This window comes from Opisthocomus hoazin, chromosome Z (genome assembly GCF_030867145.1).
Source record: "Opisthocomus hoazin isolate bOpiHoa1 chromosome Z, bOpiHoa1.hap1, whole genome shotgun sequence".
NCBI classification, from domain to species: domain Eukaryota; kingdom Metazoa; phylum Chordata; class Aves; order Opisthocomiformes; family Opisthocomidae; genus Opisthocomus; species Opisthocomus hoazin.
Genome location: NC_134454.1, coordinates 64,341,815 through 64,368,902, shown reverse-complemented (window position 1 = coordinate 64,368,902; position 27,088 = coordinate 64,341,815). Strand labels below are relative to the sequence as shown.

Here is a 27,088-nt window from a genome sequence, read left to right as displayed (position 1 = left end):
CGAGGTGGCGGTCACCGTTACCGCTTTCCGTTCAACGCGCCCCCCGCGCCCGGGTCCGGCAGGGCAGAGCCACCCTGACGAGCAGCGCAGCGGTTCCTGGCGGGCCTGGCGCGGCCGGCGGTCCGTCGGGGCGGGCAGACAGAGGGCCACTGGTCATCCCGGCCGCCGGGATGGCGGGTCGGCCTTCGTTCGGGCCGTCTCCGGAGGCTCTGCCCTTCGGCCGGGGGCACACCGCGCCGCCCGTGGCCGAGCAGCCCGCCCCGCCGCGGCGGCGAACGGCGGGGCCTGGACGGGGCCTCCCTCCCTCCCCTCGCTCGCCTCCCGGCCGGCCCCGCTGCGGGCGTCCCCCCGCCGTCGACGGGCCGGCGGGGTGAGCGCGGGGGACGTCAGTGAGAGGGGGCCGGTCCTGGGCAGGGCAGGGCGGTCGCGTCCCGTCCCTCCCCGCCCCTCCACACGGCTCTCTCCCCTCCCTGCGGCTGGGGGTGGCCGGGTCGGCGCTCGCCGGGATCCCATTCCTTCTCCCTCGGTGCACGGTGGCGGCAGGAGCGGGGAAGGGCGAGCCCAGCGGGGCGCGGGCCGGAGGCGGCGGTGGCGGGAGCGGAGCCCCAGCGCGGAGAAGCCGCCAGAGCCCGGAGGTGAGGCAGCGGCGCCGCTGAAGTTGTGAGGGAGTCGGGGCGGGGGGGGGAGGATAGGGACCGCTGGGCACGTTTCCATTCATTGCCCGAGCAGCGGCTGGGCTGCGGCTCCCCGCGGGCCGGGGCTGCAGCCGCAGGACGGCCCGGGAAACCGCCGCGGGGGGACGGGGCTGCGGCGCCGGCGAGAGCCGCCCTGCTTCCCCCGGGGAGGCGGCGGGGCGGGAGGGCAGCCGCTCGCCCCTTCCCTGCAGGGCGGCGGGGACCCAGGGCGCGACCCGGCGGCGGCGGGGCGCCCAGAGCGGCCGGGCTGTCCCCTTCCCTCCCTCCCTCCCTCCCTCCCTCCCTCCCTCCAGCGCGGAGGTGCCGCCGAGCAGCCGGCCCCGGGCGAGGGTCGGCGGCGCTGGGGGGAGGGGGGGGGTTGCCCCGCGCACCCGTACGCAGCACCGAGCGGCCGCGGTTGCCGCCCGGGTGCCGGTCGCCGCGCTCCCTCCAGTCCCGTTTCTGTGGGAAGCGCCACAAGGAGCGGGGCGGGGACGGCGGGGCCCGGGGCGGGCGGAGCGGCGGGGGACTGCCCGCCGAGGGGGAGGAGTGTCCCATGGCGGCTTCGTGAGGGAGGGGGAGCCGGGCTGCCCCCGGCCGGGCCTGCACGCGCCGACCGCGGCACCTGCGGCCTGCCCCGCCGGGCAGGGGCACGGGCGGGCTGCCCGGGAGAGCGGGGGTTCAAGGCTTACCTTGGCGCCTTCCCGCCTCCGGCGTGTTCTTCCTTCCCGTCGCCTTTCGGGGTTCAGTTTTTGAGGAGGGGGTGAGGGTATTTTGTTTCTTAGGGCCCTTCAGGAAGGGGCGAGAAGTTGATGGCACAAGTTACCGGTGAAGGTCTTTCGGTAGCTCCAGAGGAACTCGGTAACACCCCGAGTTTGGATCCCGTAATTCAGAAGCTGCGGGTGCGCTGGAGGCAGGCTGCCAGTGCTGTGTGCAGAGACCAGTACCTGGTGGCCGGGCAGCTGGGTTGCTCCATCGTAGTGGGCTTACACCGAGCCAGGAGCCAGAGTGCCTGCGTCCCAGTGAGAGATGTGTTGTGAGGAATAACTGAACACAGTTAAAAAGCTCTAGCTGGCCTCATCTAGAAGAAAATATTATATATGTTAATTAAAAGGTTTGGTTTTCTTAGGGAGACATTCCTAGGCGTCATTACAGATACCTTAATGAAGATGTCTGCTCAGTCCCTGTCCTGCAGTGGCTGCACAAGCTCACACCTGCAAGGTTCCCTGTTTTCAGGGGCTTTGCTTTGGTCACAGAAACCTTCTAGAGCTGTAACTCGTCGAGGCCGAAATACATGCTGTGCGCAAAGAGTGGCTTATTAGAAAGTGTCAGCGGCATTAAAATCAATGTTCCAGTTTATTTTTCTGAATAAAACACGCTACAAAAACATAATCCCAGTTAATCTTTGGCACTTGCTTGAGTATTTTCTCCATGTCCAGCCATTGTTAGATGCAGGATGTGAACAGACCGTCAGTCTGCTCTCTTAGGGCAGTTGTTAATGAGAGGGTTTTCTCTCAGACACAGTTTCATGGGACCATTCCTTGATTTTCATTGCATATGCTAGGTGCAGCCACTCCAGCTTTAATCACATCGGTGCTTTCTTCTCAAGTTTTCTCTGTCTGGGTCACGGAGTAGGTTTGATCAGTATGTAGGAAATTGCCCACTTTATCTTGTTTTAGTTAATCATCTGTTTTTATTAAGCATTCTGGGAAATGCCTGCGTGATGATGTACTGGCATATGAGGCAAGTAACAGTGGTGTGTCATTTGCTTTTAAGAGTATAAATCACTGGGACTGGATGCAGCATTTCTGTGTGAGAATGTTATAGTCCTTTCTTTAACCTATTCAGTCAGAGCATAGTCCTCCATTTCTTCTAAGTCACTGTTGACTGTGCTGGGTTGGTAGATTTGAATTAGGAACACTGCCGGAAAAGACTGAAAGGAAGCCAGTAATTGCTGTGATCCTTTTACATATTCTAGCTTGTAGCTGTGAAAATTGCTTGTGGTGTTCTGTAATACAGTAGGACAATGACATATTAAGTGCTATACGCTATTGCATCAGCAGAGCCTGGTTGGGCTGCAGGTAATTGTATAGCTGGCACCAGGCAAGAAACACAATGTTTTGTTTTGTGTACAGTGTGGACATTACTGTTTAAATAACAATTCCATGAAAAGGAGGATTCGTTATTCTTCAGAGTGATGTGAAGAGCAAAATTATTATTCATCAAAATTTTTATTTCCAGAAGCTTCTCCTTTGTTAGACATTCAGTACCAGCTGGAGGGCTCCCCAGTAAAAGGGAAGCATTGGTTGTGACGAGGGGACGTGTTGAACACAGGATGGCGGCTCCTAGCTGATGTAGGATTCCTGGTTGTCTGCTGTAGGCAACAACCCATTTCTAGGAATTTCACCCTCAGCATCTCAAACCCAACTTGTTACAGGAGGAAAAGGGAAGAGTCTTTTCACGTAGGAACAGCCCCCACCTAAGCGATGAGGCTTCCCCCTCGCCATGCAGCAGTCCCAGAGCTGTGTGGTGTAGCTGGGGGCTGGGTGGGGATGGCTGCTTAGCTCTCCCTGACTGTCTTCGCTTCCTATGCACGCATGTGCATTTGTGCATAGGCACAAGCACATGCGGCTCCTCTTGTTGACTGACCCTTGGCACCATCCAGCTTGTGGGGAGGAGAGCAAAGATCGACTTCTGAACTGCTGTTGGCTTCTGGCAATGAGAGAAGCCGTTTTGTGTCCCCATTCCTTCCTTCCTCCTGAACAGGGGCTTTCTGTGTCTTCCCATTTCGTGCCTTCCTCTCTGTTTTTGGTGCCTCCCTTCCCCCGAAACAGTTCCCATTTCTCTGCATTTTGTCTAGGGGATAAATCATTTGGGGTGTCAACATTTTCAACTCCCTTGGGAGCAAGGGCAGAGGTGGTAAGCAGCTGGAAGGTGTTACTGGATCTCAGAGCCCTTTCTTTCATGCGGAGACAATTGCTGATGTGATCATAGCTGACAAGTCTGTTAAAATGGTGCCAAAGACTTTTGCTTAGATTACTTCTCCCTTCTGGTTTTCCAGCTTTCACAAAAATTGACAGGATTCTCCCAGGTCACGGTGCCTAAAATCTGCCCTGGAAATGTGGAACTAACAGGCTATGCTCTTTCAAAATTGTCGTCCTACGTACAGATGAACTGGAATTAAGCTGAATGTAGAGCCTTTGTAAAGTCCAGATAAAAAAGCAGTGTAATTACCACTTGTCTTTTAAAATTGCTGGGGAGGTATGGTCAGATACTCTGAAAGCTGTGTAAACAACAGCTCTATTATTTTATTTTTAAACAGTCTTCCAAGTAAAGCAAATAGTTTTGGTCATTTTCATGTTATATTATTGAAAGTAGTTAATTCATTTTGGAAAATATTTTACTGCTGATCTGAGATATTAAATTTTCTTGACTGCCTTTGTTTCTGTCTATGTTTAGACTTTAAGAGGTATGACATAAACGACGGATGAGCATTTCAACACCAGTTATTCAGAAAATAATCATTTTTCCTAGAAGTATTTTCCTAGAAAATAATTTTGTGATTTTGTAATTCTAAAAGGAACAACGTCCACAATGAAAAAAGATTTAAATTATAAATTTGCTGCAAAAGCAAGCAAATGACTGCAAGTGTGCCCGATCTGTGTGAGTGGATCAGGAATATACCTGAAATTCTGAACTAAGGGAGTATATGTAGCAATGGGGCAATTACCTTTTCCATGACCAAGCACAAAGAAGGCACAGCAGAAGATATTTAGAGACTGTTGTGCTGTTGATGCAGTGAATAGGATCCAGTTTCTGATTCAGTATATATAATAAAAATAAATAAATCACAGTCCATTGCTAAAGATTAATTTCTCCAGTTTTCCTTCTCTTGTAGTCCTCTTAATCTTTCTCAGTTTGAAGCTATATAGTCAGGTATGAGTTCTGCAAAGAAGAATGCAGAATGTTTAAGACACAGCTGCAGGAGCAGAGTGCTGCAGCAACATTTGTTCCTTAAAATATTCCTTATTTATATCCGTTTAAATGTTGTTGGTTGGGATTTTCTTTGAGGGTTTCTTTGAGGCCCATGGTGAAAGCGTGGAAACTGAATGATAAACCATGAAAATGAAATACTATGAAAAGAGGGGAAAAAATGTCTTGGAGAAGTCATATTATGTTGCAGTCAGTGAGAGGACTATAATAAATGATCCCAGACACACAAGGAAGCCTTACTTTAAGCTGATTTTCTTTCTTTTCATTTTCACCTTTATACAGCTTCTGGTGCTCAGAGAGGATTAACAAAGTGATATTGCCGAAGCAGCTATACAGCGTCCTTTGTCATTGGTGTCAATGCTCTATTTCGAATTACTTTGTCTTAATGCTGTCTTATTATCTTGAAGACTGTGGAGGTATTGTTAGGTTTATGTTTTAGATATGGTATCTAACACCTTACCAGTGAAAATGTCTTGGGTTTGAATTAGCTTTAGGGTTCACTAATTGACCTTCATGTTTGCTAACACCTGACATTGCAAACATTGTCTGTATTCTCATGTATTGTGATTCACCAATAACAGTATTGATGCTGTCACTCTGTTCCAGATGAATAGCTGTAAGTTGCATAGATAAAATCGTATAATAGGCTTTAATAATACAGTTGACATTTATTTTAAAGTTTGACTGTAGGTTTGTTGGCCTTTTAATCTTGCAGGATTCTTTTTGATCCCAAGTGGGTTCTTCTGCTGTGGTGCTTTAGAAAGAAGTCTTGTAAGTTTACTGCTAATAGAAATGGTCGACATGATAACTGTAGCAATTACAAACTGGGCCTGGTCTGAGCTGGATATTGCATTGGTTAATTAAGAGCCGTACAGTTTTTAAACCAGCTTCATTCAGGTACTGCGACTTCTCAGCGTGGCTGAGACTTTGGGTAGCTGTGATAGAAGTTTCTTGGTTCAGCTTCTAGGCATAATCCCTTAAACCTGTTTGGAAAGAATCACCTGTGATGTGGGGCGGATAAATCCAGTCTCTGTATTTGATCTTCTGTTGAGACTGCAGATAGGGTGCTGGTTGGTGCCATCTGTGTTTATAGATTTTGCAATAGTGTTCACTGGGAAATTATCTGAAAGCCAAATCAGTTTACATAGGTCAGTGAATTGCAGCTTGCAAGGCTTATGTCTGGGATCACTGTAAACAGGTTTTTCAGAGTTTTCATTGAACTTTCATTTGTCAAAACCTGACTTTATCACTGAAGTGCGTGGTGGTGCTAATGCACCGGTTTTGTATGCTGGCAGATGCATTTGAGAGAAGTTTTATTTTAATTGTTAAGTACTCTTGTTTTGTCTCTTAGCATGTACGTATTGCTGTGATATGTCCTGTGCAAACAGTAGTTTCGTGGAGGGAAAGCTGTAGCAGAAAATACTTTCATACAGAGGGATGGTGGACTTTTATTCCTGACATGTTAAATAAGTTATATATATGCAGTTCTGTAATGTAGTTACTGTTCCTGCAGTAAAGTACCTGTAAAAGAGAAGGTGCTGCAGATAAGAGCACAGTTTGTCAGATTTCTGGATTTTACTGTAGCAAGATTTGTACAGAACATCTCAAGAAAGTTCTTTGTGTGCAAAGAATGGCAACATTTTTCTGTGGAACTCACTTATTTCACAAAATAAGGCAGTAAGTATACGTGGTTCTTGTGACAATTTCAGCAATCATTACTCTTATTTCAGAACAGACACCTGATAAAACCTGAGCATCGTTCTGCACAGGCAAGTCTGAATAATTTAAAATTTACAAGAAAATTTCAAATGTAAATTGTAGTCTAAATATGGTAAAGTGTTCTTTTATAGTTTTTATGTGTTGAGATTAGTTGCACATATGTTGATGTTAAATTCAGTCATATTTGTGGATTTGTTTTTGTGCTCTTAGAAAACTGTTAACTTACGAGTTCAAAGTCAAGTGGTGGGCTGAGTTTGGCATGATAATGAACTTATAGGTTTATGCTCAATAGAAAGTTTTATGTAATGTTATGTCTGCTCTCTCTGTATTGATTTTTCTCAGGACAGTGTTGATTTGGTATGGTTTACCTTTCAAGAGTTAACAAACATCTCATTTTTCTCTCTGTTTTAAGTTTTCTTTAAGCTACTAACAGACATAGTACATGACAGCTGGCGTGCAAGATTTTCCACAGACTGCCCAGCTGGTTGCTCTGCTTGAGATGCTAGATAATTTAGCAGAGGTATCCAGTTTGCAGAAATGTGCATGAGGTTTGTGTTGTGCATACATGTTTATTCAGTCGTTAGTCATGATCATGACTGCATAAAATCAGTGTAATTACCTTCAACCAATCTTTATATCTATGTGACCCAGATCACATTCCATGACAGCCCTGACAGCTTGAATTAGAGCTTGCCTTTCATCGCAGCCAAATTTGGAGTGCAGAAATATCCAGCCTTTCCTGAGCTTGCTCAATGCAAGAATGGGGCATGTTAATGTGAAAGAGTGAAAGTCCGGTGTAAAACAGAGCCTTAGGAATGTTAGAATTCATTGGCACTTGACCAGCCCACATAAGCAGAGTTTACCTTGTTTTTCTGTTGCACTTTGCGTGCATTGCATTGCAGATGGGCAGTCTGTTGCTTCCAGGGTGCATCAGGAGTGTCGCGCATGCATGTATGTACTGTACTCTGCATATTATGCATCTACTTCCAAGCCACGTTTAAAGAATGCCTGGGGAAGGTCAGAGGATAGAAATCCATGCTTTCAGCACAATTTCCCCAGCTCTTGGCTGCTAGTCTTCCTTTCCACAGGCTTCTTGGAGCTGAACAGGGAAAGGGTCTGGATAAATATTTTATGTATGAGCAGGTTGCTTGTAACCTCATTTTTTCCAAAGCAGCCTTGTAACAATCCCGCCCTCCTCCTCCCTCTCCCCCACTTTTTTTTTTTTTTAAATCACCAAAAGGAGATGCTGCCTCTGGTCCAGAGGAAAATATCATAAAAAAACAGGACTGGAAGAGGCCTTAAAAGTCATCTAGTCCATTCATCTGCCTCAGGTTAGGATCATGCATGTCTGTCATCTGTGACTTGTTCTTAGGAAATTAACAGTCTCCCTTACATCATCATGCTATGAGAAAAATTTCTTTTCATGTTATCCAATTCACACCTTGTTGCAGTTCAACACCGTAACTGCTCATCCTGCATCTGTCTGCGACAAAGCAAGTAATTGTTTTTATTCTTACTATCCTAATTGTTTTTCTCCTTAGCTATCATAGCCTGCTATTTCTTTAAACCCAATTCTTTGACCTCATAGGTGCCGTTTTCTCTACATTAGTTATTTTTGTTTATTTTCTTCATGTTATCTTCTGTTACTTAATGTCTATTTTGTTCTGTCCAGTTTAAGACTGTACTCCACTTGAGGTTTAAATGAAGTTGAATAAAATGGAATGGGATCCTCTTCATACTTACTGACATGATACATGTCTTTTTTGCTGCACGGTGACTCTTTTTCATGGTTAGGCAGTGATCCCCCAGGATCAAAGGACACATGTTCTAAGACATTGTTCTCACTGATTGTTTTATAGCTGGTTATTTCTGCCTAACTGTAGCATCTTGCAAATGTTCATAATGAAGATTACATTGTTTTTTCAGGTCATTTGTCCAGTTCGTTGTCTTGAATTATCATCTTTTCCTCCAATAAACATGCTACCTTTTTCTACATTAACATTTTGTGGTCATAGAATAGTTTATCACATCATACAGATCCAGAAAATACTGAAACAAATGTTCTTTGGAAATCTTACCTTAAAAAAAAAGGGAAGAAATTTTTAACTCTTTTTTTTTCTGCTTGTAATGAACTTTTTCAGGGAAGGAAATATAGAGGAAAGAGAACATTTTAGGACAAAGTATTTTACTTGTAGTGCAAGTGATTTAAATTAGCCATGTGTATTGAAGAATCTGTGGAAACAAAAATTCCCCAGACTCCTGGTAGTCCTGTGGACTAGGAAAAACAATTCATGCCGATGCTAATGCTCATTGGGAAGCCTCCTTTCTCCTCAACTCTTTCCATTAATTTACAGGTGATGGAGGTAAATATTTTCACAAGAAACTGTTGGCTTCCATCCTTGTGTATTATTGTAATATTAATACTAGTTCATTGTATAATCAAAGCCTGTTGAAAAATGTACTTTGTAGGGTAGTAGCTTTAGTTTTAAAAGTAAAAATTGTGTGTGAAAAAGGAAAACAGAAGGGCCAAACTCTGAAAGAATTAAATGTCCTCAAGAAGGCAGATTAGAAAAGAATTTGGAGAAGAGGTCAAGGACCAGGAAGTCTGCCACAGAGGGTATGTAAGGCCAACAGGTTATTGCGGAATAAAAAGAACATTCAGGGAAGTTAAGGCCATAGTAGAAGGACTAAATGCATATTTTGTTTTTTCTGTTCACTGCAAGGACATTCAGTGATGCATAACACCTTCCATACAAAGAACAGGTAAGTTAATGAGGAGAAGAGACAACTGGGGATGCGGTGATAGTTTTATAAAAATATGAACGGCATGGTGAGGGTGATAGGGATCAGTTTTTCGTTGTCTTTCCCAGTACAAAAACTAATGAGCATGGAAATGAAGCTGGCAGGTGTTGGGTTCAGAACAGCAAACAGAGGAATTTTGTTTTGTGCACATATCATTGAGCTGTGTAACTCCACAGGATGTGGTGGATACTGAAAATTTATACCGATTCAAAGGGAGACTGGGCAAAATGAATGGAAGAAAAAATCTGTAGGGGATTATTAAATATATAAGCATGACCTCCAGCTTTGAAAATCCCTGAGCTGCGAATTATTGGAGACTGGAGAGTATATGGGGAAAGTGTGACTAAACGCTCACACTATTCTTATCCTCTTCCCCAGACATCTGCTTTTGGCTGCTCTTGGAAACGGGGGTACTGGGTAGAAGATTTGACCTGGCATAATTCTAGATTTGTCTTTTTAAGTTGTAAAAACTTAAGACACATTTTTCTGTGAGTTAGCAGCTCGGGGTAGCATCTGCAAATCTTGTACTTTGTAGACCGAAAGCCTCCTATTCATTTTCCTTGTAATTTAAGACAGAAGTACATTTTTAACAAAACACAAAAATTACCATGAACATTTGTCTGTCTCCTGCCAGTTGGCGTCAGCTACAAATTATGTTTTATTTCAATCATGCTAAACTGCCAGATGAGATAATACATATTGTCTTGTTTAGGCAATCTAAGCAATGTCTGTAATCCTAACTTGGTTTTTAATAGTTGTATTTAATATGGATGTTTTTTGTTTCTTTACCCTTCTCCCTTCTATTATAGATGCATTTTAACTGCTGACATGAACACAAAATAAGTGAAATTCCCTGCAGAGTTAGAGAAAAGACTGAAAGCTCTTAGATCTCTTGTGGGGACAGAGTAGTATTAAAGGGAGGAGGATGCTGTGTTACTATTCTGCAGACACTGATTTACTGGGCTGATTTAGAATGTTGATTCAATGGTGTGTTTTCAGGGCACTCACCGGCTGATTAAAAACCCATCTTGCATAAACATACCTCATCAGCCGAAATTTTGTCATTAACCTTGTACTAGTGGGTTTTCTGCTCTGTCAGATATTGTCATGTCTCTATGGCGCTGACAGTGCCAGACCAGGCATTGTTCATTGTCCTTCAGCTGGCATGGAGTCGGCATGAATGCAGCATCCTGTGCTCTGGCAAACTTGTCAGAAATATGATTGTGTCTGCACCTGCTCAGGGGTAAATTTGTATTGCGTAGTGATTGCACCAGATGGTATTGTACCAGATGGTAATCTGGCATTAATGAAGACACAGACATGTGTTGCACATGCATTCTTTACTCTTCTGTCATGTATTAATATATTTAACACACTTTCGCTGGGTTTTCCAAAGTGACTGTGGGGGTTAAATTAACAATGCCTTTCACTCCAGACTGTATCTGCAGGCTTCTTCATGTCTTACCACCTAAATGTTTGCTCAGTTCTTGTTAATACCAAATAAACAATTTTGTCCTCCTTTTCTCTGTGGTCTGAGGCATGGGGGAACGTAACTCTGCCTGAAGGTGGAAAGCCCGGGCAGTGATATACTGCCATAGATGTGGGGGGTTTTTTGTACCAGATATTAGACCATTCCATATTACTGGTGGTTGGGTTCCCAGGTTATCTTGGGCTGCTGCAGCGGAGGCTGGGTTAAAGAGGCAAGGATCATGGAGGTATTAGGAAGTGCCTTCCTGAGTCTTTGTAGTCTGTTCCCACATCTGCAGCTGAAGTAGCTTGAGCATACTGAAACTCTGTACAGGTTACTTCAAATACCAAAGTGGGCTTTATTGAAGTATGTGGCTTTGGAGGTGGGGAAGGAAAGGCAGCATTTAGGTTTGTGTAGGTGAGAGTATTGAAGTTTGTTGTAAATAACTGTGAGTGCTGTTTTGTTGTTGGGATGTTTGTATATACTAGCTACTTTGATGTCTGCACACTGAGTGAACACTAATGTTACTACAGCAGAGTTGTTTTGTGACTACCTTAAGAATAAACGGTAGGAGAACCCAGAAGTATTCTCACATTCAAATATCATCCTCTGATACCTGTAAATATTTGAACTGATGATGTATTTGTGTATAGCAAATACAGTTCTTTTCTCTTAAGGTTTATTAAAGCTGTGCTAAATGCAATTAGTCAGAGTCAACAGCATCACAGCTGGGTATTTCGGAATTGATAAAGGATGATGAATTTTCTGTTTAGACAGGAAAGTCGTCTAGCTCTTCTGTTGGACTGAAATAGCTCACCTGTAGAGACAGGGAAGGGTTCAGCCATGTCATTAACTGATTATACTGAGAAGAGTGTCAGGTAACATGAAGCTTCTGTTTAGACATATAACAGTCTGCCTTTAGCTGAAGAATAATGCAAGGTTCTTCACCAGAGAATGAGGGAATACATCCGAGGGGCTCATACTTTAGATACAATCTGTGAAAACAATCCAAAGAAAATATTTTTAATGGTTTTTCTTCATTTAGCCTTTTGCTGTTGAGTTATACTGCAAAAGAAATAAAAGAAAAATGGCCTTGTATCTAGCCATCAATCAGTCAATCAATAGATCATTGACCTCAGATGTAGTACCTATGATAGTGATTCTCCTTCTAAGTTTTTATGTAACCAGACCATACTTTTTAGGAGAAAACTGTTAAACACTCCTTTTGGAGATTAGATTATGGAAGGGAGATCATTAATTAAGTAGGAATCCAAAGAAGTCTTTATTGTCATCCTTTCCTCCTGCAGTAATCATGGTTAAAATTTTGATCATAGTAATAATGATAATAGTTGTCAGGTACTATTTTCTCATTCTGTATTATACGACATCTAAAGATGTCAGAAATTGTCTCAAATGCACAAGAAGTTCTAATGTTGTCATAAAAAAATAATCATCAATTGACAAATCTTCCATTTGGAGTTTTTCATTCAGAACCCTTGTCTGTGGCCATAGAGTTCTCTGCCAAGGGACAGCCTGCATTTGCAGACATTGATGTTTATGGCTTCACTTTCCATTCATGCTTGCTCTTGTGACTAAGTAGAATATATTTTTTTATTGACTACATTTTTTTTTTTCAGTGAGTATGAAGAGTTCCGATTTGCATCATACAAGCCAGATGATTTGGAAAACAAATATGCCTCCTTCCAGTGTGCTTTCCTCTACCGGAAAGACTGAACAAAGACAGAGACTGATCAAAATCAATACTGTCATTACTTAGTTGTGTTATTCTGTATCTGATAATGTGAAAGGTTATTTATAAGCACTGGTGAATTAAAATCCAGTGCATGAGACCTGTGTCTGTCTGTCTGGGCTGAGGCATCATTCATAGTCTGAGGGGATCAGTATATGTGTAGCCATCTTTGCAAACACACGTAATATACTCCACATTCTAAAATCCTCAGATGTTATGGGCCATTTCATGAAGATGTTAGTCTGATAAATAAAGAATGGGCAATTACAGTCCCAATGAGTAGCATGATGAAGCAGTTTGCAATCTAGGGGGAGACAAAATTACCCCATTCTTACTTTTTTGTGGGCTAACTTACACCGTTATGTGCCCCTCCTCAGTCGAATTCTCAAAAATATAAAGCTTATTTCCCTTTTCTTTTTTAGAAAACAGTGTTTTGTTTTCGTGTTAGTTTCCCGTGGTTTCCTGCAAAGCCTGAGAAGCTCAAACGTCATTATGTATCTCCTTATTCAGAGAGGAAGCAGGTAACATCAAGCGTTTGTTTTTTCTAAAGAAACTGTAACTGATAAGAATAGCTAAAAACTTTACATGAAATAGTAACAAATAAACACTGGCTACATATTCACAGGCATCTAGAAGAGTCCTGTGCGCTGGGCATTGTCCTTGTGCAAGGGCAGGATGCAAGGGCTCAACTGACGGACCCTGAAATCTGGGCTCCTCTGGGCAAAACCTGCAGCTCTCTCCTTTCTCCCCAGTAGTTTGCTGTGAGCTTTGTTGCTTACGGCAAGGAGCCCTCTGTTGTCTTTGGAGCGCCACGAACATCTCAATTTTGCTTCTGAGAAGCAAGCAGCATACCTCTTAATCTGTGTTTATCTCATTACCAGATGATGGAAATAGTCTGCTGGTCCTACAGTGAAGCTAGTGTCCTATTTAAAAAATAACAAACATGTCCACCTACCGGTTCTATCTGCTGTTCACAACTGGCAACTTCCTAAAGTCTCTTTGCTGTACACTACTGTTCTGTTTTTGCATATAACTCTAAATTGCTCAATCCTGGATGAGTTATATGTCCTAGTATGTCTGGATTTCACTAGTTCAAATTAAATGTTTCTTTTGTTTTAACATGTGCATGCCATTTCTCCATTAATGATTGAGTAATGTAGCAATAGTGTTTGTTTATGAACCAAGAGGAAGGAAAATTGCTGCTCAGCATTGTCGTTACTGAGTAGAGGCTTATCCACATTTTAAGCTTTGAATCTTATTTTTTCCATGCATACTTTATGTCAGGGTTTTTTGTGTGTATGTGTGTCTTCATTTGACTGAGATAAAGATTTAAAGGGGAAAATTACTATATATGGCTATAGTCAGCCTAAACCTATCTATGCAGCAGAAGTTTGCTCCTTTTCTTCTATTTTTTGCCTTTTTTCTATGAATTTCGCATGCTCTCACAGTGGAATAAATGATTCAGTAGTTGGTCCCTCCCTCTGCTGAGAGCCAAGTTTTCGAATGGCTCATGTTTAATCTATCTTGTTTTGAAGATAGGGTACATTTGGTTTTTAATAAAGGGCCGATATTCTTTACCTGTCAGCCAGCTGGAGGAGAAGCAACCGTTGAATGAAAAATTTGATATTCCTTCTCCTGTAATTTAACATGATCGGGAAGTGGCTGGTTTTCCCTTTCTTTTTGCATGGAGGTTTGGATGTTTGTAACTTGTAGGCTGGCACAAGATGATCCCCACTGCTGTGGTTGCTGGCTGTGGCTCAGAGCGCTCTGCAGTTCTGAAAGCCTTTGCATCTTGAAGTTTAAAAAAACAAATGAAGTGGTCAATGGAAGACTTTTGTTTAAAAATGAATTTGTTTCTCGTGTTGCATTGGAATTATTTGGGGGTGCAAGCCTGTGCAGAGGCCTGTAGCTATTCCTGCATCCTCAGATGCCCCTGGGATAGCCAGTGTTCAGTCTGGCAATGGTAGTTGTTCTTGAGGTGCTGGCAACCATTTGGTGAATGTCTCTACTTTTCGAGCCATGTGTAAATGATCTGAGCATTGCCCTGAGTGGGTTAGTTGCTTCATCATTACTACGTGTGATTTTCCAGAGGGAGTGTGTGGTCCAAGAGACCTCACAGATTTCCTGGACGTGGCCCACACTGTAGTTGTATCTGTTATTTATTATATCCTTTCAGAAACAGGAGATAAACTCGTTTCCCTAATGATTATGGTTTTTTCGTATGCTTAAATGAGTTTCTGCCTTTAGAGGGAAGTTGTTTTGGCTCCCTGTCACTTATTTGTCTGTGTACTAATGTTTTTGCTCAGCTCAGCTGGAAGACCCTATTGGTTTGTTCCAGCCCAAGGTAGATAGTTATTTAAACATGTGAACAGTTAAGTTTGTAAACACATGCATTATCTGGAAAATATTATAGAAGCAAGTGGCTGTGTGTTGCAGTTTTTACGATATGTAATATTTATAATAATGTGATTGCTTGTTACATAGTTAACTTCTGAGATGTATTTTGAGTCTTGCATACACACACAGAGTCTTAATTTTGTTTGATTGGACATGTGAAAAAAGTATTATTTGACCATAATTTACATGATTTTATGAATAATTTTTTAGAAATCACAGTTCACTCTTGTGCAGAACTAATATATCATTTCTCAGGACAAGAATCTTCTAAGAAAATACCAGCAGAGATAGAAAACATAATATTATCCCTCATTCAGCATCAAGCCTTCCAAATTAAATATCAGCAGGAACCACACTGTACTGAGTTTTATCTTGAAAAATGTTGTTTACTACTATGCAGCTATGCAGTTTAAACTAAAAAGCAAATGGGTCTGAGAAACCTAAAACCTGTTAATATTTAAAGAAATGGAAAAATATATAAGATCTGAGTTTCAGGTAGTAATGAAAAAAGATAGTCCAGTAGTTTGCAAAAATATTCTATGGACCAAGAAAGGGGGGAAAGAAAAAGTGTTTCTTCCCTGTTTTACAACATGCCTCTCTGTCCCAGAGTAAATTTACCTTTGGTTGAATTGCAGGCAGTTTAAGGTACCTGTTATGAAAATATGTTGACAGAATCAAAGGAATTAAGAAGAAGGTGTCAAAAGGATGAAAGGGTTAGTGGGATGATTTGTGTGGAAGACAGAACTACTCTTAGTGGCTTTGTTAAACAGTGGTGAAATGAGGTCAAAGGAGCAAGGTCATATAGGAAGAAATGAAGAAAGTGTGCGTTGTGTGTCAGTGTTACTTTGTGAATTGGAATTATTTTCTCTGGAACTGTTTCCTGTCAAATACCAAAAATTTCCTTAGTCAGAGATGATAAAATTAAATAGGATGCTTAGTTCAGAAAGCAATGCTGTAACGAGCAGTCTTGCATTGACCTAGACTGACCAGACTGTCTGTTTCCTATCTCCAGTTTCTAAGAACAGTTTATGGGGTTTGTTTTGTTTTGTTTTAAAACCAACTTTTTCCTCATTAGTGCTAACGTTCACTGAAGTTCTGATGGAAATATTCATTGAATATTCACCTTAATGTGAGGGTCACCACAACAGTTCAATGTGTAGGTTTGTAGTTAACCCTTTCCCTCTTAATCTCTGGGAAATTTTTCCATTTCATGGGTTTAAATTGGCATGTTTTCCATTATTTTTCCTCTTTTATGATTTTTTTTTGTTTTATGCAATAATGTGGTGGTGCCTGTCATTCCCATCTCCTCTCTTTCTTGAGGCCCATCAGTGCAGAGAGAGGGCACTGGACTGGATGAATTGTGAACTGTATCCTGCCCCGACTTCCTCACTGGTGAGGACTCAACAGCCCCACCAGGCAGCAGAACTAAGTACTTGTCTGTCCACTGCAGATGCATGGGCATGGGACTGGAGGACATGTGCTGATTATAAAACCAGGGATCACACTGTACCTGTTACATTAACTGGGATTTATACATTTTGGTTGTATGAGTGTATGTATGTATAGTTATTTATGACTGAATATTGGAGAAGCTATATGTCTTGCAGGAGCCAAAAGGGTGGATGCTCCATTTCATTGAATGTCCACCACACATAGCCATGCAGCTCCTTTTTCTTAAAGCAGCTCATTTGAAGTCACTTTTATCTTAAAAGCATGAATAAATACTGAGGACTTGCATATTTTGGGTAGGGATCGTGCAGCCGGTAGAAGAGTCCCCAGTCTTTCATGTGTGAAGATGTGAAGAGGTGGTTTGTAAAACCTTTCATTGGCAACTTTAATATAACCAACAGACAATGAACTACAATGAACAAAACAAGCAAATAAAACCTCTGCTTTAAAAAATGGAGAAATGTTAATGCAGATTTTCTTGAACAGGAGGAACAGCTGAACTATTTCCATTCGCTTTCCAAAACCTCATAACTAAATCCCCTCTTAAGAATTATTAAGTAACGCTCACAATGTACTTTTCAGATAACTAAGGGACCAACCACATCATCGTCATACATTCTTCTGGTGTTCCCTGAAGAGGTGGATTGTGGCACACTGCCAGGAAGTGTGGTTTATTAAATAATTATCTATGGTAAATGCAAATTTTGAACTTATGAGGCACTTGCATATTTCACAATTTTAGACAGCTTTTTGTGATTGTCTGGTTTTATTTTTATTTTGTGTATTTACAGTTGATACTTTAAAAAGGTGAACATTACCAAAAAATGATCAAAATTAGTTCCTAAAGGCAAAGTTAGCTTATCCCTTTTAACAGTTATTCTTTCATTGCATTGTTGACTTATTAGGCTTTTTGAATGCATGAATGTTTTGAGTCTGTTGACTTTTAAAGAGGCAACCAAATCCTCAACTGTCCATATTGTGGCATGGCTGCTATTGAGAAAAAGTGCTTCTAAGAAACCTCAGTGTTCTGAAACATAACTGAGAGATACTGTTGTGTGATTAGCAACAAATGTACAATATCAGTTGGTCTTGCATTTATAGCGAGGGAATTTATTTTAACACGATCATTTAAAACAATTTCCGTAAATCTGTAACACTTGATTTGGTTTTATTCTAAAACAGGTTCCAATAGTATGTTTGTTTTCCTCCTATAAACAGAAGAAAACGCAAAATTGGATTTGAAATTCAAGCTTCCTTTAGTTTGACAAGAACAGGACAGGAGAAATTTGAGCCATCTTGGCTGGGTGGTGTCAGTTTCTTGCTAAAATTTCAAGTATTGATTTTTGTATTGAAAGCATGCATGTTAAAGGAAGTCTGGCTGTCTTGTTTCAGCTGAAATGAAGATACTTGCTTCAAAAGAGTACATGTTCACTTTAGTACCTTGAATTATTTTGTCTCCTGGCCCTGGGAGTTCCTCAGAGCCTGTATTTATTATTCCTTTAGTCAATTAATAAAACTTATGTTGAGCATTTGAGAGAGAAATGAGTGCAGATAACAGTGAAAAGAGAGAGAAGTTACTTAACAGATAATTGCGGTTACCAAGGAAGCACACACTGACCTATGTGCTGTATGCGCTAATGTATTTTCCATGTACTCTTCATGTGTGTGGTGTACATTCATTTACTCTGGGCGTATGGTCCCATTTTGTGGCACTTTTGGTTAGCTTTTGACATGCAGATCTCATTAGTCTCCTGTACCTGATGGAGAACTCTTGACTTTTTAATCTTTTTCCATCCTGAAGTAGGAATTTACCTTTAGGAATAGTGATTGGTGAGCAAGAAATTGTCATGCTTGTATTGGTACTTATTGTGGATACATCATAGTGTTATCATTTTTCTCATGGTTGGTCTGACTTCGATAGAAGAAAGTTATGATACTGTGTGTCAGCAGCCTTGGAGAGGGGGTCCAGTGCAGCAAGGTGGTCATGTGCTACCGAATAGACAGGGCACAAAAGCCTCCAAACCTTTAATGGTCAGTTCTATACTGAAGATGGGAGTCCTGTTGCATGTGTTGTATCAGCTTTTAATCTCAGAATAGCCAAGGGAATAGCTAACTCTTGTCTTTTGTCTATTGCTTTAAACTATTTTCACAGAGCTGCCCTGCCTTTCAGCTTTAGATGGTTGTGAAGGAAACCACTGGGCATAGCCTGGGAAATGTTTGATTTTGCTCAGAAGAGGCTGGAATTGATCATATTGACCTAGCTGAGGTCACGCTTTCTGAGTGTTTCATGAATAGGAATTTTCCTCTGTAAAACTTGAGTTGGAAAACAAATTTTCAGTCGCTTACAGAAGCCTAATTCCATCTGTTTGTTTATTTATTTAATATAACACTGAAGACATAAATTCCAGTTCTTAAACATGGTAAGCCTAGATAACGGTTACACCTTGAATTGTCTACGATACACTTTCAGGTGTAGTTGTTAGTGTGGCAGGGCACACTTGACATTTGGGGTTTAAAAACCAGAAAAAGGAACCAGAGTACGTTAAACAATGCTGTGAGCATTGTATCTACTTGTCTTTCTCTTCAGGAGTGATTACTGATTAATGTTGTCTGGAGCTTCTCTTTTTAAGGCCATTATGCAGTGTTGCGTTCATGTTGATGAGGGTTTGGGGTCTTGTCATGTCAGAAGCTGGCTGGCATTTAGGAGATCTGGGGAAATATCAGCATTGATTATAAGAGGAACTAATGCTGGAAATCTTAATAACTAAGAATAGCTATAGACAGCCTTTAGCTGTATATTTGTATTTTAAGTTTACATGAATCTGTTGATCTAAAATGAAAGAAAAAGACTTTTCTTAGAAGTGTTGAAAGACAGACCACCCATTTGCAGTGATAGTGTTGCAGTGCCAGTAGAGATCTGACTTAAGTTTATAGAAGTATTATGCGGGGTAAGAGGAAATTAATTGAAATGTATGGTTTCCAACCATCAAGATTATACAGGATATGTATACTTACGATCACATAGATGAGAAGAAATTAGTTCTACGTGTGCAGAAATCCAAAATGTAAGGTGAAAATTTAATTAAAACCTTCAATACAGCATAGCTGACATAGTCACTCTTAAAGCCCTTTTTCAGCAGCAACTGCCCCATGCCCGTTTTCAGTTATCATAAATTCTAGAGGAACATCCAGGCACTTCCTTTATGAATTATTTGAGAGCACAGAATTGCCAGAGGGCCTCTGGCTCCCAAAGTCTGGTCTCCAGCTTTTGAATGCAGCTAAACAGTAGATTTCTAGTTTTAAGAGATTCACAGAGTATCTCTTTGCCCACCTCGACATGCAACTCAGAATGCTTCCCAGTCCCACCTATTAACCTCTAGACATCTGTTCATTTCTAGCACACACATTATGTCTGTATTTGGTTCCAAATATACAAAAAAAAGTTTGTTTTTTACACTAGTCATTTGTACTTTAATTTATTAGGATGGGATAATAATCAGAGTTCTCAGAACTTGGTCTCCTCCTGTTTCACTGCTCATGTGACTTCAGTCTTTGGATGCTGAAGAGGAGTTAGCTACAAATCTCCTTTAAAGGAAGCCAAGACTCTGGCTCCATGGGTGTGATTGTCCTGATCAGTGTATTCTGGGCTGTTGAGTTTATTCTATGAGGACCAAATTGAACTGCAGCATTACAGTTTGTGCGTTACTCAATAGGAATGGTATAGCTGTGAATGAAAGTGCAAAACCAACAAGGATTTTATTAGGTACTGTTGTTCAGTATTTGGAAGAGACACTCTAGCTCTTGTCACAGGTTTATAACTAAAGAGATTCCACTCCAGTGATGCCAGCCATTAAACATCCATCTTTTAAAATCACCAGGGCCAAAGAAAGTGCATCCAGCAAATTCGGAAAAGCTGAGCAGTGAGTTCTCTGTTCTGTTAATGCTATTTACATCCCCATCCTCACCAGCTCTCTCCCCAATTTGTTGTGTTTTTTTGACTCCTGGAGAAGTTTCAGAGCCTAGAATATGAGGTAAGTGTTTTGTCTCTAGTTTGTTAGATTACATGTGATGACATAATGTTGTACAACACAGACTTGTGGGCTGGATCTGCGTTTTATTATGGGCTGCTGGGGAGAAGAGGTTAGGCAGACAGCTGGATGTACATATGGGTGGGTGGACTGTGCTGTCAGCCCTGAATGGTCGAATTGCTGTTGCTGTCTGAGGAGGTAAGAGCAGCATGATGGGGGTGGGCAGTGGTACACCAGAAACGGTCACTGGCTACCATTGCCAGCAGCTTCAGCCTGACCCTCTGCATCAGGTTGTAGTAGGCAGCAATATTTTGCTCTTCAAGCAGTGGGTGCTACCTGAAAACCACACTCTGCCTTCTCCAGGGAGAAGGTGCTGGGTGGGCTGGATGGAAATACTGGAAAAGCCAGGCTTTAGGGTAGGACCTTGTGCTGTGTATGGTGGGATGGAATTAATAGGTGCTGAAGTATGTAAAGCTGGTACTAACTGATATGGGTTTGTGGAAAATTTATCTGATAAAATGAACTTGGTAATGTTTTTACATGAAGTGACATGTTCAGCACATGGATAAAGATGTGGTAGGCTTAGGTACAAGTATTTAACCTTTCAACACCCATTTTTGTACTTCAAGTAGAACAAAGCAAGATCAAAGGATCAGCTTTGACCTGGCTAAATGGCAGGTGCCTAATGTAATTGTAAGTGTGGAGTTGTCGTTGTTGAGCTGGGTTTGCAGATAAGCTACTGGCTCTTCACTGGTATTTTTATTGGTGACATAAAACAAAAATCACACTACCCCTGCCAAACTCTGAAAAGTTGGCAAAAACAGAGTTTGCAAGGACTGAAAGGACCCCTGTGGTCAGGCAGCCTGACTTCATGGACAATGAAGCCGTTAGGACACTTCTGAATGAATTCCTGTGTGAGCTGCGACAAAAAATGAGCATTCTGTGCAAATTTAAAAAGTCACCAGTGACAGAAAAATCATTCCTTTCCCCACCAGTGACATATAGCAGTTGGTGGAATGACAAATAACAGAAAGAGACAGTGATGTGGATAGGTTGGTAAGCTGAGTCTGGCTAATGGCAGTTCTGAAGTCAAAGTCATCCTGATAGGAAACGTGAGTAACTCCCATGGGCATGTCCTGTGTGAAATGTGACAGCTCTGAAGAGAGGGCCGCAGCAGATAATCCGCTCAACATGAGTTCTCATTGTAGCACTATGCCCGGAAAGGACTAGTGCAATTCCTGGGTATTAAAGATGAAGTGATCTACATAGGAGTAGAGGTTATATCATGTATTTGGTACTGGTACTGCTGGTACTGGAATACCCTGTTAATGTCCATGAATCAAAGATGGTGAAAGGATCTATAAGGTCCCTTCCAACTCAAACCATTCTATGATTCTGTGTTGACTGTGACCAGAGAAGAGCCAGAGAAATCTATAGTGGACTCAGAACTGTGCCCTAAAATGTATTAATTTGGTTTAGGGTGTCAGTAAGAAAGTTATGAGCAATTCTAAAATCAAGATTATGCTTCTTTTTCCCCTTGAAAAATAAACTGTAATTCAACACAAATTATTTCAGGGAAGGTACATGGTGTTCTGGTTCGGCTGCAGCCGGCAACAAAAGCGCCACGCGGCCGCCCCTCCCCCCGCCGGGGTGTGGAGGAGAATGGAAAAGAATAGGCAGAAACAGGTGGGTCGGGATAAGGGCAGTTTGACAGAACAGCAAACAGAGGGAACAGCAACAGCAACGATACAGAAAAGGGGAATGCACAAAACAAACCAGCAGAACAGAGCCGCTCTTTCGGACCGAACCGCCGCTGCGCCCTCCCGAGCCGCGAGTGAGTTCCCGCCGCGCCGCCCCCCCCCCCCCCCCCGCAACCCAGCATGATGGCACATGGTATGGAACACCCGGCTCTGTTTGGCCAGGTGGGGTCAGCCCCCACCCCCCCAGCTATGTCCCTTCCTGGATTCCCTTCCTGGATTCCAGTGAAAATTAACCCTGTCCTGGCCAAACTCAGGACATTATCCACCCCTTATTCCATACCATCTACGTCATGCCCAGGTCCTCCTTTGTCCAGTTGATCACCACCACTTCTCCTGTCTCCAGATATCATTCCCTTAGTCTATGGATCATCACTCTAAAGTGTCCGTTGAGTTCATTTAATCCATGACTTCGGGCTCCGTCTGTCGTAATGGTCTTCCGTGGCAGGAGAGGTGATGTGTGGTGATGGGTGGTCACTTGCTGCATCCGGAGCTCACGGCTGATGTATCTGGTACGGCCCGTGCCCACAGTCTGCAGGTTGGAGACGTCGATCTCGATGAATTTGCAGCGTGCCAGTTGTTGAAAACCAGATCCAGTCCCATCATCGCTGTGCTCTGCTAGGTTTTCATCGAAAAAGTCCATCCTTCTTTAATCTGGACGATTCTTAACTACGATACTACTGGTACAAAATATAACAATTATAACAGTGATAACAGACAGTGACAGGGTTATTTAACAATTAACTTTATACAATTTATTTATTTATGGACTATTCTCACCCAAAATCAAATCCCCATGAGGTACACATCGGACTTCCCCATCGTTCCGCATTACCCACCAGGTACACCCAGGTCCTTGAGCAAAAGCAATCCCGCGGACGGGCTTGCCTTTGCCCGAGGCAGGACTAACCCAAACCGTCTTCCCTAACGTGTTCTGCATGTGCACTACAGGGACTTTATCCCCTTCTACGGCGCGCTGAGGTTTTGACTGGGCAGGACCAGCCTGGTTGGTGGATCCCCTGGTGTTAACCAACCAGGTGGCCTTTGCTAAATGGGTATCCCAATTTTTGAAAGTCCCACCCCCCATTGCCCTCAAAGTGGTTTTTAGCAGCCCATTGTACCACTCGATCTTTCCAGAGGCTGGTGCATGGTAGGGGATGTGATACACCCACTCGATACCGTGTTCTTTGGCCCAGGTGTCTATGAGGCTGTTGTGAAAGTGAGTCCCGTTGTCTGACTCAATTCTTTCGGGGGTGCCATGTCGCCACAGGACTTGTTTTTCCAGGCCCAGGATGGTATTCCGGGTGGTGGCATGGGGCACAGGGTAGGTTTCCAGCCATCCGGTGGTGGCCTCCACCATTGTGAGCACATAGCGCTTGCCTTGGCGGGTCTGTGGCAGTGGGATGTAGTCAGTCTGCCAAGCCTCCCCATATTTATATTTTAGCCATCGTCCTCCATACCACTGAGGCTTTACCCGCTTGGCTTGCTTGATTGCGGCACATGTTTCACATTCATGGATAACCTGTGCAGTGGTGTTCATGGTCAAGTCCACCCCTCGGTCACGAGCCCTTTGGTATGTCGCGTCTCTTCCTTGGTGGCCCGAGGTGTCATGGGCCCACCGAGCTATAAAGAGTTCACCCTTATGTTGCCAGTCCAGATCCATCTGAGCCACTTCAATCTTAGCAGCCTGATCCACCTGGTGGTTGTTTTGATGTTCTTCAGTGGCCTGACTCTTAGGGACTTGGAAGTCCATGTGACGGACTTTTACAACCAGCTGCTCTAGCCGGGCAGCAATATCTTGCCACAATGAGGCAGCCCAGATAGGTTTGCCTTTGCGCTGCCAGTTGTTCTTCTTCCATTGCTGCAGCCACCCCCACAAGGCATTGGCCACCATCCAAGAGTCAGTGTAAAGATAGAGCACTGGCCACTTCTCTCGACTGGCAATGTCTAAAGCCAGCTGAATGGCTTTCATCTCTGCAAACTGGCTGGACTCACCTTCTCCCTCGGCAGTTTCCGCGACTTGTCGTGTAGGGCTCCATACAGCAGCCTTCCACCTCCGCTGCTTCCCCACAATGCGACAGGACCCATCCGTGAACAGGGCATACTGTTTCTTATCTTCTGGCAGCTGGTTATACAGTGGGGCCTCTTCAGCACGTGTCACCTCCTCCTCTGGCGATGCTCAAAAATCTTTGCCTTCTGGCCAGTCCATGATTACCTCCAGAATTCCTGGGCGACGGGGGTTTCCCATTCGGGCGCACTGGGTGATCAGCGCGACCCACTTACTCCACGTAGCATCGGTGGCATGATGCGTAGAGGGGACCCTCTCTTTGAACATCCAGCCCAGGACCGGCAATTGTGGTGCTAGGAGGAGCTGTGCTTCAGTGCCAACCACTTCTGAAGCAGCTCGAACGCCTTCATACGCTGCCAGAATCTCTTTTTCAGTGGGAGTATAGCGGGCCTCGGATCCTTTGTATCCCCGGCTCCAGAACCCCAGGGGTCGACCTCGAGTGTCCCCTGGTGCTTTCTGCCAGAGACTCCAGGTTGGGCCATTCTCCCCGGCAGCGGTGTAGAGCACGTTTTTAACATCTTGCGCTGACCGGACTGGACCAAGGGCTATGGCATGAACTATCTCCTGTTTAATTTGTTCAAATGCCTGTCGTTGCTCAGGGCCCCATTCAAAATCATTCTTCTTCCGGGTCATGTGGTACAGAGGACTTACAATCTGGCTGTAATTTGGGATGTGCATCCTCCAAAAACCCACAACACCCAGGAAGGCCTGTGCTTCCTTTTTGCTGGCTGGTGGGGACATAGCTGCTATTTTGTTGATGACATCCATCGGGATTTGACGGCGCCCATCCTGCCATTTTATTCCCAAAAACTGGATCTCTTGCGCAGGTCCCTTGACTTTACTTCGCTTAATGGCGAAACCGGCTTTCAGAAGGATCTGAACTATGTTCTCCCCTTTCTCAAAAACTTCCTCCATGGTGTCACCCCATACAATGATGTCATCGATGTACTGCAGATGTTCTGGAGCTTCACCCTTTTCCAGTGCAGTCTGGATCAGTCCATGGCAAATGGTGGGACTGTGTTTCCACCCCTGCGGCAGTCGATTCCAGGTGTACTGGACGCCCCTCCAGGTGAAAGCAAACTGTGGCCTGCACTCTGCTGCCAAAGGGATGGAGAAGAATGCATTAGCGATGTCAATAGTCGCATACCACTTGGCTGCCTTGACTCCAGTTGATACTGAAGTTCTAGCATGTCTGGCATGGCAGCACTCAGCGGTGGTGTGACTTCATTCAGGCCACGGTAGTCTATTGTCAGTCTCCACTATCCGGTAGATTTTGTCACTGGCCATATGGGACTATTAAAGGGTGAGCGAGTTTTGGTGATCACTCCTTGACTCTCCAGCTGGCGGATCAGCTGATGAATGGGGAGAAGGGAGTCTCGGTTGGTACGATACTGTCGCCGGTGCACCGTTGTGGTTGTGATGGGTACCTGTTGTTCTTCAACCCTCAGCAACCCCACAACGGAAGGATCCTCCGAGAGACCAGGCAAAATGGACAGCTGTTTAATTTCTTCCGTCTCCAAAGCAGCTATGCCAAAAGCCCACCGATACCCCTTTAGGTCCTTGAAATACCCTCTCCTAAGATAGTCTATCCCAAGGATGCACGGAGCCTCGGGGCGAGTTACGATGGCGTGCTTCTGCCAGTCCTGCCCAGTGAGGCTCACTTCAGCCTCCAATACACTCAGCTCTTGGGACCCCCCTGTCACTCCAGAAATACAAACGGACTCTGACCCTTTGAAATCTGATGGCATTAAAGTACACTGTGCACCAGTGTCCACTAGAGCTTTATACTCTTGTGGATCTGACGTGCCAGGCCACCGAATCCACACCGTCCAATAAACGCGGTTGTCCCTTTCCTCCACCTGGCTGGAGGCAGGGACCCTGTAATCCTGGTCAGAGAATTTGCTGCTCACCTGCTGTAAAAATGACTTGGAGGTCCCTTCCAGAGGATCAGAATCAAGAGCAAACTGTCTACCTGGTCTGGAGAGCTGGCTGCTGGAAACTGGAGAGGCATTTTTCCTAAGAGAATCCCCTTTGGTGATTGTTTTACCTTGTACGCCACTAGTGCTTACCTTGACAGCAACCTGTGGCCTAGGGTTTTTCGCCCTCACAAGCCTTAGTGCTTTTTTGGAGACTTCTTTTATGTGAAATGGTACATTCTTGAAGATCTGAATGTAACTGAGAACATCTGTAAATCCAAACAATTTCTCTAGATATATCACTCTTCTATAATAAATCATGGCAGCTGGAGGACTGCTTTATTTATACCTGCCATGTCTTATTTACAGGATGAAACACCAACATGTATGTTTGATTTCTTTAAAAAAAGGTGTCTCTCCAGCTGCAATACATCACTCCTTCAGACCTTGTTTTTGGAGCTTTTGTCATTGCCATTCCATTGTATGTCTATTATAGGTGCAGATTTTGGCATGATCTCATTAGCTGAGCACTTTGCCGTGTCACCGTGATTTTTAAGTCTTTTCTTTCCAGCATGACTTCTGCTGTTCCACAAAAAAACAAAACAAAGCACCCAAGCCAAAAAAGCAATTAAAATTCCTGTCTTTTGTGCCCTTCCCTGCCAAATTAGCTTTGTTTGAGATTGCTTATGGCATAGTAGAGTAAAAACAAACCTAGATGCGATGTAGTGCTTTGAAGAAAATCCTGTGTACTGAGTTATGCTGTGAAATAAAGTCTTGATAATATATTTATTTAAATATAAATGTCTAGAGACACATCTGGATACTTTGCTTAAAAAATAGATAGTACAATGCTTTATAAGCTGATGTGACTGATTTCAGATGTTAAAAAAGCAAATGAAGAACATGCCAGAGCAATGTAGACTTTACCATTATTTTGCAAAATCCATGGTATGAAAATAGAGTAAAAACAGTCAAAATGCTAGAAAGACCAAGCAAGGTCTGTTTTAAGTTCGTGTTATGATTTTTTAGTTGGAGTGTGCAATGACTTTTACCTAATAAGAAAAGAA

At 43.4% G+C, this 27,088-nt stretch overlaps 1 protein-coding gene across 1 annotated transcript in view; it reads left to right on the top strand.

The window, feature by feature from the left end:
- The first annotated feature begins 477 nt into the window (after positions 1–477).
- Positions 478–27,088, top strand: part of LHFPL2 (LHFPL tetraspan subfamily member 2) — a 125,933-nt gene continuing 99,322 nt past the window's right edge. The window contains exon 1 of the mRNA XM_075411758.1: positions 478–635. The gene's annotated coding sequence lies outside the window, so the exon portion shown is untranslated. The remainder of the gene's footprint in view (positions 636–27,088) is intronic.